The sequence below is a fragment of the Sarcophilus harrisii genome, chromosome 6 (genome assembly GCF_902635505.1).
Source record: "Sarcophilus harrisii chromosome 6, mSarHar1.11, whole genome shotgun sequence".
NCBI lineage: Eukaryota > Metazoa > Chordata > Mammalia > Dasyuromorphia > Dasyuridae > Sarcophilus > Sarcophilus harrisii.
In genome coordinates this window covers 204,573,133-204,586,017 of record NC_045431.1, presented here as the reverse complement: position 1 = coordinate 204,586,017, position 12,885 = coordinate 204,573,133, and the positions used below count along the sequence as shown (strand labels likewise).

General features: G+C 44.3%; 1 protein-coding gene across 13 annotated transcripts in view; it reads right to left on the bottom strand.

Annotated features, from left to right (window-relative positions):
* The window catches only part of MICAL2 (microtubule associated monooxygenase, calponin and LIM domain containing 2), a 296,098-nt gene that overhangs the window by 246,427 nt on the left and 36,786 nt on the right, over positions 1 to 12,885 (bottom strand). For 11 of the 13 annotated variants that reach the window (XM_031944242.1, XM_031944247.1, XM_031944248.1 and 8 more), the window contains exon 1: positions 3,746 to 3,823. The exons of 1 other annotated variant lie outside the window; for it this stretch is intronic. The gene's annotated coding sequence lies outside the window, so the exon portion shown is untranslated. Of the gene's footprint in view, positions 1 to 3,745; positions 3,824 to 4,468; positions 4,822 to 12,885 lie in introns of those variants that run through there. One more of the 13 variants, XM_031944245.1, reaches the window with a different exon arrangement.

Here is a 12,885-nt window from a genome sequence, read left to right as displayed (position 1 = left end):
GTAGAACTGAAATATCTGGGCCCTATTGCCTAGAAGGCTCAAAAAATAATAATTAATGGATTGAATGTTGTAGATTTAGAGCTGAAAGTGATCTTGGAGGACATCTTGCTCCTACCTCCCATTAGATTGTAAATTAGTTGAGGGCAGGAACTGCCTTTTGCCCCTTTTAGTATCCCTGGTACTCAGGATAATGCCTAGAACATAAAAGGTGCTCAATAAATGTTTATGGAATGATGTGCCAGGAGTCCTCAAACTTTTTAAATGGGGGCCAGTTCACTGTCCCTCAGACTGTTGGAGGGCCAGACTATAGTAAAAACAAAAACTTTGTTTTGTGGGCCTTTAAATAAAGAAACTTCAAAGCCCTGGGTGAGGGGGATAATCGTCCTCAGCTGCCGCATCTGGCCTGCGGGCCGTAGTTGAGGACCCCTGATTGTAAACGATTTTACACATGGGGAAAATATGGCCCAGACAGAGAGTTTACCCAAGAAAATTCAGAAGTAGCCGGCCTGAGATTAGAACTCAGACCTTTGGTTCCAAGTTCAAAAATCTTTCACCTATAACTGCATCATTTCTGAACAAATACCTATAAGACATTTAAAAAAGTCAACCAATGCTAACATTGTGCCATTATTGAATCGAGACTAAGTCACCGGAGATCAGAGAGGAAAACAGTTTGACTAGGAAGCAATACTTGAAAAGAAGTATCTTTGAAGCCCTTCATTTCTTAAGGCCCCAAGGGAAGGAAAATGGGAAGGAGAAGTTTGGAAGGAGGGAGAGAAGAGACTACAAGATTCTTGGTAGGACCAGTTGATACATAAAGTGTTTGGATTATAAAGTTATAATTACAGAGGCTGATTAAGTCAAACTTCAAAGCTGAGATTACAATGACATCAGTCCCCATCAGCCCCCTGTACTAAACTCACAGCCCTCTCAGTTCAGCCACAAACCAGTGTGGCAAGGCTGAGAACACCAAATATTTCTACTATTATTGCAGTGTGTTTACAAGCCGATGATTACTGAAGTCAGTCCACACATACTCCACTTTTTTTTTTAAAAACCCTTATCTAAACACATGTACAGGCCTCTGCCCTTGTAGACCAGCCAAACAGCAGGGCTGGCATCTGCAGCACCAAGCAAGCCAGCAGGCCCACATCACAGGGAGGGGGATTTCCTGAGACAAAGCCTTCCTATCGTGTAAGACGATCCTTGAGATCTCCCCTCCCTCCAAAGCAATCAGTGTAAAGTGGAGAGGCAGTATGGTCTAGTGGAAAGAGCACTGGACTTGGACTCAAGAAGTTTTCGGTTCAAATTCTATCTCAGAAGCTAACTAGTTATGTTGCCCTGACTTGTGTCAGATTCAAATTCTTCATTGGTAAAAGGGGAATAATAATAGCATCTCAAACAATGATTGTGAGAAGTGCTTTGTAAACCTAAAGGCACTATATAAATGTTGATTATAACAATAATAATTATTACTTTTGACAGACTTGTTGCAGGTTTCCCTAAAGAAACACCTTCAGAATAGAAACAGTGACAGGCTGAAGAGGGCTAGGTTTAGAGTGAGGAAAACCAAATTTGGCTTCTGACCTTCCAAATTTTGTGACTACAAACCAAGTTCTTTTAACCTTTCTCAGCCTCAATTTCCTTACTTGTAAAATGTAAGTAATAATACCCATAGTATTTACCTTCACAAGGTTTCTGGGAGAACTAAAATAAGCTGATGTATAATAAAAAGAGCTTTTGTAAATATTAAAGTGCTATAAATGTTTCTTTTACTACCATTGTAATCACAAATAGCAGAAGTTCTACTCAACAGGAAACCATATTGCCAATCCATACCAAGAGCAGGATTGCCAGTGCCCATGGGTGAGACATATTAACTGCCCAACTCACTTTTTCCAAGACAATCTTTCTCAGTCATATGGACTCACCCAGAGGCAAACTGTTTACAAACACTCCCAAAGAAGTCTACTGCAGCAAGAGGATCTATCCTGAGGCAAGAAGTTGCCTCTAGATGCCCCCTCAGAAATCTCAGAGTGAAGCAGGTCAAAACTCTCAGCAGACCTAGAGAAGGCTAATAAGCTGGACTCCACACACTCTGGTGCTGCTTAAAAGCCCCAGCTCTGAATTCTGAAGTAGACAAGTTACTACTCCAGGATTCCTAGTAATTAAAGATCTCAGATAGAGGCGTAGGTGAGGGTGGGAGGGGAATTGATACCAATCGGCTAAGTCTGGCTGGAGAAGCTACAGGCTTGTCAAGAGTACTGCCTCAAGCAATGAAGAAGGACCTAGAAAGGGAGGGGAGCAAGTGCCAACAGGAATGGAGAAGGGGACACTGCAGCTACCCTAAAGCACACTTGCCTTCTTCCTCCTACCTCAGGCAGACCTGCCTGCTCTGATGGTAGTAGGGAATGTAGTTATTTCATCTTTAACTAAAACCACATAAAAATATTTACATCTTAAAACAGGAGTATGGATCAGCAACAGATGTCTAAACTCCCAGCAAAGCCACAGGCCTCTAGCAGGGGTCCTCAAACTTTTTTTAAATAGGGGGCCAGTTCACTGTCCCTCAGACAACTGTTGGAGGGCCCGGCTATAGTAAAAACAAAAACTTTGTTTTCTGGGCCTTTAAATAAAGAGACTTCATAGCCCTGGGTGAGGGGGATAAACATCCTCAGCTGCCGCATCTGGCCCGCGGGCCGTAGTTTGAGGACCCCTGCAAGGTTTGTGGAAGCACCTTTTACCAAGCTCTCACTCCCGCCGCCCCCCCCCCCCACAAAAGACCTCCTCAGCACAGAATGGCTAAATGCAAGGATTTCCCCCTAAAGAACCAAGAGTTCAGGAGCTTCTTTCTCTTCCCTGCAGCACACGCGTTTGACAGCGCAAAGCCTGGTCTGTCTGCTAGGTTGGGGTAGGTAAAAGTTGCCTCCAATTCTCCAGCTCGGGCCAGGCAATCAACTACAGGTGCCAGGATTAAGCAAGGCACCTCACCGCAACAATACTTCCTTCCCCGGGAGGCAAAGCCGGGAGGTGGGTCCAGGGCGGGCACAGCACCGGCTGCCACCTGGGCACTCCCTCCCACGCAAGGCCAGGAGAGGCACCGGGCGAAGCGCCGGGAGAGGCGCGGGGAGATCCGAGCTGGCCTGAGTGAGAGTCCCAGCCCGGAGGGACTTCGCAGGCCACAGACACAGGGCAAAAATGACTTCCTGTTATTATAGCATAGGAGGGAGGGGGAGAGAAACATCCCGGGGGAGCGGGGAGGCCCAGAGAGTGGAAATGAGCTGGGGTCATACGTCAAAGAGACCAGACTCAATCCGGGCGACTTCGGGTATTTAGGATATTCGCGGCAGAGGACCGGCACCGGACCCCGCGAGTGGGCTGCAGTTATAGATGTTTGTGTGTGTGTGGTGGGGCGTGGGGGTTGTAGTGGTAGTTCTTTAAACGGGTTAAAGGCGGGCAGGCATCTCGGGCTGTCCGGTTTGCTTTGATAGTAGCGTTTGTTTAAAATCGCTTTTTTTTTTCCCGATCAAAGTCTCCGGCCCAAGGCAGCCTCCGCCCAGGGGCACCCTTCCCCCCTTTTCCAGATAGCCTCGACTGCTTTCAGGGAACCTCTACAAGCCGTCCCTTAAACCCCAGTGCCGAAGGGCTGCGGAGCACGGGGCCCTGGGTGCCCCCGCACCTGCGACCGGCCAGTGGCCGCTCCTCCCCGCTGCCCGCCCGGGAACCCCGACGCCGCAAGCCTTACAGTGCGCCGCGGCGCTGCGGGAGCGCATGGTCTCGGCCACCGACTCAGGCTCTCCTCTGCCTCCTGGTCCGGCCCGCGGGCGCGGCACCCCGGAACGGCCACGGCGCGGCGGCTGGGGACTGACTGAGCCGGAGCTCGGGGCTCGGGTACTGGAGCTGCCCCGGGAGGGCGGGCCGGCCTCCCCCGGCCCGGCCGCCCTCCAATGAGAGAGCATCCCGCAGCTGCGGCTCCGCCCCTCCGGGCGAGCTGTCACCGCGGACCAGCGCACGTGGGCCGGAGCTGCCCCCGCGGTCGGGCCCAGGCGGAGTCCCAGGGGGCGGACCTGGCCCAAGCCCTGGCCCAGCCCGCTTAGGGAAAGCGGGCCCGCCCCGCTCCAAAAGCACGCAGGTAGGTGCCCCTCCCCTGCCCAGCCAGCGCCCTCCCCGGGAAGCTCCAGGTTTGCGCCGCCCCCGCTAGCGCTTGGACCGGGAATGAGTGGCGCTTCCCAGCCTGGGCGCAAAGGGCAGGGCGCAGAACTGAGGGCCCCGCGCTTCCTAAAGTCGGGGTGGGAAGGGAGGGAAACAACGGAAAGAGGGAGGCCCCCAGCCGTGGGAGATGGGCGCCGTCCCGACCGGAACGGGGAGAACCGAGTCAGCAAATACTGGCCTGGGTGGGGTCAGCGCTCCTGAGACCCTCCCCCCTCCCCGGGCCCCAGTTTCCCCCTTGAGAACCGGACTAAGTTACCTTGAAGATCCCCGCACCTATGGCATTCTGCAGGCTTGGACCCCAACTCCACTTCCTGGTTCTGTGTCTACTGAAGCCTGGGGCGAGCCCGGGTTCAAAGTCCTTTCTGCTGATGCAGAAGCTCTAGCATCTGGCTCTTCCCGTCGCCTTCCACGCAGGATCTCATCGCCTCGCCTTTGAGCATTTATAATTAGCTTCTAACTCACCTAACTGTCTTTCCTGTGTTCCCTTTCCAATTCATTCTTCACCCACGTTGCGTAATCAACCTGACACGCAGTTATGGTCTCTGGCTGGCTGCCTCCAAACCCGTTAGCGCTTCCCCCCTCCTCCCCCTCCGATTGCCAGCGAAATTAAGTACAAACTACCGATCCAGGCATTTGAAGCCTTCAGCTGCTTGGCTGGAAGTAAATTCACAAACCATACACATGATCGTTTGAATCGTGGGGAGAGAACCCTAAGCCGAGATCATCAGGAACCGCTTCCCCCGAGATGGCACAGAAGATGAGCACAGAGCTAGTCCTGGCTTCCGAGAGATCCGATTGTTAAATTTTCTTTGTGAGAGTTACACCAAACGCTACAGATCCTACAGATCGGGGCTTAATTTATTATTGTGCTGATAGACTAGACTTAGTCAATAGTCAAACAAAGCTTTGGATATTAATAGTGTAGATTACACTTAAAAATGAGATACACATTCCAAGGCACCCCACCCCACCCCAGCTAGGGGTTAATCATTTACAAGCAAAGCACCCCGAGATGATCCTTGAAGAAAGATAGGAATTGTAAGAGGCAGAAATATTGTGATTGTATATTCTCTGCAAGGACAGATTGCAAAGGCTCTTGGGGGGGAAGGAGGGGAGAGTGGAAGTCTCAATTCAGAGAACAGCAAATGAGCTGATCTTTGGGGAATGTAGCGTGTGAAGAGTGCTATCAGCCTACACTGAGAGGCCCAAGCCAGATTGTAAAGAGTTTTAAATGCCATGCGGGAGGAATTTGATCTTGGAGGCACCAGGGAACCTCTGAAGAAGCTTGAGCAAGGATTGGGGTGCCCTCATTTTGTGTTTTAGGGAATTATTTTGAAGCCTTCCCCAATACACTCCTGTGCTGAAAGCAATTTGTCTGTCATTCCTTCAATTTTTCATCCTATTCTACCTGAACCTCTCTCTTTTGCACTGATGCTTATCTCATTTGAAGCTTAGTTATCACTGAACTTGTTCCTCGATGGTTAGATAGTAAACTCATTGAGAAAAGGGCCTGTGTAGAAACCATCTTTGCGGTTCCAGTGCTGGGCCCAGTGACCAGAAGAGTGGACTGTCAGCAATGTTGAATCAAGTGTATTGGAAGGACAGCAGTTACTAACCTGGTCTTTGGGCATCCATTGATATATGTCTTCCTGTCTGTTAAGTATGAACATTGATGCTCATTAAACCCTGGACTGACAGCAGGGTGCTCCTTCTACTTGTTATCTTAAACTTGAGAAGAAGGGCAGCTAGGTGAATAGAGCACCTAACCTAGAATCAGGAAGATTCAAGTTCAAATCCAAACATTTACTAGTTGGGTGACCCTCGATATGTTACTTAATCCTGTATGCCTCAGTTTTCTCATCTGTAAAATGAGTTGGAGAAGGATATGGCAAACCACTCCAGAATCGTTACCATGAAAACCCCAAAGATATGTCACTTAAACCCTGAATGCCTCAGCTTCCTCATCTATAAAATGAGCTGGAAAAGGAAATGACAAACCACTCCAGAATTTTTGCCATGAAAATCCCAAACCCCAAACTTGACCCTGTATGCCTCAGTTTTCTCACCTATAAAATGAGCTGGAAAAGGAATGGCAAATCATTCCAGTATCTTTATGTGGGTGTTAACAAAGAAGCAAGAAGCCCAGGCAGAGAGAATTGAGACCCCCAAATTTAATAGCACTAGTATCTTTTTTTTTTTTTTTGCAATCTGTGTTGCTGTGAAGAAAGAATCTGATGGAATGCTGGACTGGGAGTCAGAAAGACCTTAGTTATATATATCCCTGGGCAAATAACTTAAACTCTATACCTCAGTTTCCTCATTTGCAAAATGGGGAGGGGGAGGTTGACTTAATGACCTTCCAGCTCTAAATCTATTTGACTGATTTGGGAGAGACTGGAGTAGTTTACTTCTGAGATAAACAGGATTAAGTGACATGCCCCGGATTACAGAGCTAATAAGTGTTTGAGGCTTGAATTGAACTCAGGAAAATGAGTCCTTCTGATTCCGAAACCGATACTCCATGCACTATGGCACCCCTTAGCTGCCCTTTGTCTAAGGTCCCCAAGATATTAAGAATTTGAACTCAAGTCCTCTTATCCCCAAACTTTTCCCTCTGCACCTGGATGTCTGTCTCCATAGCCTTTTTTCTTTCTTTTTTTTTTTTTTTGGAGGCAAGGATTAAATTATTTACCCAAGTCACACACAGCTCATATTTGAACTCCACCTGAGTCCAGAGCCAATGCTCTATCCACTGTACCACCCAGCTATCTCCCTCTATAGGCATTTACTTGAAACAGAGGGGAACTAAGCAGTTCCTTGGATTCAGCAACTTCATGAGGAAGTTTGACTCATCTTGCTTCCCACAGCTTTTAATTAAAATGGGAAAAATTCTGGAAACAGAGTTGTCATGGCAGTTATTTTTAAATCATCCAAGCCTCTAACTTCTGTCTTTAAGATCGACTACCTTTGATCCCATGAGAGGCCAAAAAATCTCCCTTCCAGCTCTCCTCAAGCACACAGCTCTCTGGGAAAGAAGATGTGTTCTCAGAGAATTTCACCAGCTTTTTAAATGAAATCAATCATTTATTTTTTCTTCTTTTCTTTTCTTTTTTTTTAAAGAGGAAATTAATAGCTTTAAAACTGGGAGGAATCTCAGATATTATCTAATTAGCATTTTCATTTCAAATGAGGAAATAAACTTAAAGAGGCTGACTTGTCCTATGTTACACAGGTAGGAAATAGGAGAGTCATGAATGGAGCCCAATTCATCTGCCTCTAATCTCAGCAGTCTCCTTGTAGCCATTGACCCTGAATAGCTCAAAAGGTCTAAATTTAGAGAAAGGCTAGCTTAGGAGAAAAGAGATCCAGGTTCTAGTTCTGTCCCCAGTGTGAATTGGAGAAAATCCCTTTTTATCTCTGGGTCTCCATCTGCTTATCTTTAAATTAAGCTATTGGCCTTGAATCCTCCCAGACCATGTCAGCTACCTTCTGCGATTATGTATCTGTTCAGTGTATCTATGGATGTCTGAGATAGACTGGAAACATTTGTGCTTAGCATCTGTTGTCTAAAATACTCCCCTTAGTCATCCCAGAGTTTGAGGAGCAAGGTCATTCGGGCCTTGTTCCAGATCTGTATCATCTTAACTTCCCACAGAATATACCGTCTCTTACAATGATGATACCCTGTTGGTGAGAAAGGCATTCAGGACCCAAAAAAGGCCCCAAGTGGGGGACGGTAGAATTATAGAGGGAGGATTAGGAAAGAGGCAGATTCCTCTTGCGACATGGAGACATAGCTTTCAGAAGAGCAGCTCTGTGGGCTTCGAATGGCTCCGACACAGAACCAATGAATCAGAAATTTGTGAGTCCAATTTGGAAAATGACAAGCCAGGACAATACGAGCAAGTTAATGTTAGCCCACAAATGAGATCCAGCAAATAGAGAGAGTCCAAGAGTGGGTGTGGAGAGAGGCACATGAATGAGGTACTGGATAAGTTAAGTCGTCCAGCTAGAAATAGCCAGTGAATATCTGAGATTCTCTAAGACAGTTGTGAAATCCAAAGGGAATCACTCAGATCCCTCGACACTCAGAAAAATGATTGGGCTAAGATTCGGCTGATCCCTGTGATGAGTCGGAACACACTCAGAACCATGAGGGTTCAAGATAACGGGGCTGGCTGACTCATGCGGTTTATCTCAGGGTTATGAAGTGTAGGAGCCAGGGCTTCAATACCAGGAAAAATGGAAAGGACATTCTCCATTACCAGCTCACTCCTTCAGCCCTGCCTCTACATCAGGGCTTCTTGACCCAGTATCTGGTTACAGATTGGATCCTTAGAATCTCTTAGAAGCACTAATGCTTTGTGGGAATAAATCCCTCTCCTTCCCTCCATACCCCGCCTTCTCAATAAGCCCTCCTCAAAAGCTGATGCATTTTGATTCAGAAATTAGAAACTCTTTAATTAAAAGTGCCTTTTTCCTGCCAAGAAGTTTTTCTTTTGATAAAAGAGAAAGAAAAAGCTCACCCAAACCTTTCTTCCCCTGGAGACAGCTCAATCTTTGTAGAGATGAAGAGAGATTAGGGTCAGCCAATAATTGAGTGCATAAATGCAGGGATAGCCATTCTTTTCTCTGGCAAATTTATACTTTGATTAAAAACATTTTCCTTGGTGTGACTGTGGGATTCCCATAATAAGGTTTTGAAGGAACCAAGCCATTTTAATATGTTAAACTGGATGTATTTAATATTTAAATTTTGATTTATTGATGCCTTTTCTCCCCTAATATGACCAATTTCATCTCTGCCCCCTTCCTATTACATTGAGCTTTCTTTCTTCTTTGAAAAAGAAAAAAAAAAAGTACAATAAAACTAATTAACAATGCCCTACTCTGACAGCTTATGCAACACTCCACACCCATAGTGCCCCACTTCTCCCAACAAAGAGGAGGAACTATTTTGAATTCTCTTCCTAGAAGTTTTGTAGATGGAATAATATCAATCCGCCTATGTCTATGAACCCAAGTCTCGGAAGGAATCAAACTGTGAGGAAAAGGAAAGAAAACAAATAACTCGTTCTCTCTTTGGGACAGACATGTTCCACCTAGTACCAACAAATGGTTTTGTCAAAATATAATGTGAAGTAAAAAGGATTTCAAAACATCAGAGCTAGGAAGGAAACCAGAGACTACTAACCCTAACTTTGCTTCTAACCAGAATTCCATATCCAGCCCAACACATATTTGAAAAGGGAATCTCAACTCTCCAACAAATGGGCATTCGGATTCTACTGAAGATCTCCCATTCTACTTTTAGACATCTGTAATTGGTAGGAAATTTGGGGTTTTAGTTTTCCTTTCTTATACCAAGCCTAAATTGGCCCAATTGCCTCTTCTACCCATTGCTGCTTCTGACACCAAATCAAACAAACCTATTTCCTTTTCCTCTTGTTGGTCCTTAAGCTACTTGAAAATAGCCCCTGTGTCATATCCCACCCTCTTCCCCCATATCTTTTCTTTTCCATACTAGACACTGACTAGAAGGCATATCAGCTTTAGAAGGTACTAAGGGTACAGTGGTTAGAAGGTGGGCCTAGAGTCAGGAAGACTCATCTTCCAGAGTTAAAACTGGCCTCAGACATTTATTGGGTAAATCACTTACCTTGTTTACCTCAGTTTCCTTGTCTGTGAAATGAGCTGGAGAAGGAAATGGCAAATGGCTCCAGTATCTTTGTCAAGAAAACTCCAGATGAGGTCTGTTGACTTTACTTTGTCATTTCAAATTCAACCCTTTTTTCCTTCTCTTTGTTTCATGAGTTAATTTTAATCAATTTTATTCAGTTCAACAAACGTGTATTAAGTACCTATTATCTGGCATCTAGGTGGTAGTGGCTAGAGTACCTGGGCCTGGAATCAGAAACACTATCTTCCAAGTTAAAATTTGGTCTCAGATACTTACTAGCTGAGTGATCCTGGACAAGTCACTTAACCCTATCTGCTGCTTTTCCTCATGTGTAAAATGAGCTGGAGAAGGAAATCATAAAAGAGAGGAAAGGACCCACATGTGCAAAAATGTTTGTAGCAGCTCTTTTTGGGGTGGCAAAGATTTGGAAAATTTGGGGATGTCTGAACAAATTGTGGTATATGAAGATAATGGGATACTATTGTTCTATAAAAAATGATGAACAAGCTGACTAGAAAGGCCTGAAAAAATGTTTATGAACTGATGCTGACCAAAACAAACAGAACCAGAACACATTGTACACAACAATGGCAAAAATGTGCAATGATCAACTATGAAAGATTTGGTTCTTGTCAGTGGTTCAGTGATCCAAAGCAATCCCAATAAACTGTACAGAAAATGCCATCTGCATCCAGAAAAAGAACTAAGGAGACTTAGTTGCATGTCTCCTTATGCAAATCAACACATGCTGTGTTCACTTCTTTTTCCCCCTTTTTTTTTTCTCACATGGTTTTTCTCTTTTGCTCTAATTTTTCTCTCCCAGCATGATTCATAAAGCAATGTATATCAAAAACAAATGAATTTAGTAGAAAAAACCCAGATGGGTTTTTTGATCTTATAATTTTCTCAGTTCCTTAAGCTAATTTTCATCTGGCCTGATCATGAACTCCTTCACAATCCTGGTGGCCATTCTCTGGATGCTTTCTAGTTAATCAATGTCCTTCCTAACATATGGTACCAAAAATGAGACAAAACATCCCAGATGTGGACTGATAAAGGAAAAGTACAACAGAATCACCATCTCTCTAATGACATTAGGCTTTTCTTCATAGAACCCCACATCCCATTAGTTGCTTGTTTTCCCTACATCACCACACTGTTTACTCTTATTGGGTTTGTGGTCTACTAAGGCTTCCAGATCTTTTCCCAGCAAGCTATTGTTTAGCTATAATACTGACCCTCACCTTTTCAATCTCACACTTGGGATATTGATTTTCTTAACCCAAATGAAAGAATCTACATGTCTCTCTATTAAATTTAATCTTATTGATTCAACCCAAGTTTCTAACCTATTAAGAGCTTTTAAAATCTGGACTGTTACTCTGTATATTAACTATCTTTCTTTGTATAATCTGCTAATTTGCTTTTATCGAAGTCATTGATAAGAGATACTAAACAGTCCAGAACCAAACATAAATCCCTAAGACCTTCTACAGGAGAATTTCTGTCATGTCATGTTGGAATTAACTGTTGATGACATCTCTCCTAAGTGGTCATTCAACCAGTTCTGAATCCTTCTAATTCTATTGTTTTGTAGCTCACATCTTTCCATCTTTCCTACCAGCATAGATAGCATAAGTAACTTAAGTACACATTTTATCTACAGCATTCCCCTGAGTCTCTAGATTAGTGACAGTCTAAAAAAGGAAATGAGATTTTTCCGGTGGGATCTGATTCTAATGATGTGGCTTTTTGAGGTTCCTGTTTCCATTTCTAAATGTTTACTAACTATTCCTTCAATAATGTTTCAAAATTTTTGCCAGGAATCCAAGAAAAGTTGACTGATCATAAGTTAGGATGCCATTCACTTTTCTTTAAAATAACAAAATAGGCTATTTCCTTCTCCAATTCTACAGCATCTCTGCCATTCTCCATAGTCTTTCAGAAATCCCTAGCCCCTCTGCCTCACCCATTCCTCATCTAATCAATAAAAGGCATTGTTGATATTGCTTTTATCATTTCAAATTCAACCCTTTTTTCCTTCTCCTTGTTTCTTGAGTTAATTTTAATCTATTATATTCAGTTCAACAAACATGTATTAAATACCTATTATTTGGCATCTAGGTAGTAGTGGCTAGAGTTCCTAGGCCTAGAGTCAAGAACACTCATCTTTCTGAGTTAAAATTTGGGCTCAGATACTTATTAGCTGAGTGATCCTGGAGAAGTCACTTAACCCTTTCTGTCTCTTTTCCTCATCTGTAAAATGAGCTGGAGAAGGAGATAGCAAAGAAAATGGTAATATCCTTGCCAAGAAAAATCCTGAAAGGGGTCCCAAAGATGTGACTGAACAAGAAGATACCTTGCTAGGTGCCAGAGGCAAAAAGCAATAAGGAACCGATCCTTGCCCTCAAGGAGTTTACATTCCACTCAGGGAATGCTACAAATATTCAGTGAATTGTTGCTGAGATAAGAAGCCTGAAACATTTACATAAAGACTCTCCTCATTGGTGGAGAGAATGATGTGCTAGCCTGAAGGGCAGAATTGGTCTTAGAGTCCCACCTATGAGAGAGAGAGAGAGAGACAGAGAGAGAGATTGAGAGACAGAGACACAGAGACTGTTATAATTCTTACAAGGTACTAAGACAGTGGAATTAATGGAGACAATAATTATCTAATTTAGCATGGTTCAGTATGATTGATCTGATTCTACAAGGAGATGTTACGGGCCAGAAACTGAAACAAAGTACTGAGTGAAATTGAGGAGACAATGTTTAAATCTAGTTTAGCATCGATTTAATCCTACAACAAATAATGGTTTCCTAGTGGTGTAATGATTGGTGTATATTCAGTGCACAGCATATAAGCAAGAAGCTCTCAGGGCCAGACACAGAAGCCCACAAGCCCACTCTCAGAGAAGGAGACAGATTCATTCCAACTTCCACCTTTGTGCTGGCTGAAGATTCAGAGAGAGCTAGAGACAGATGCTGGCAGA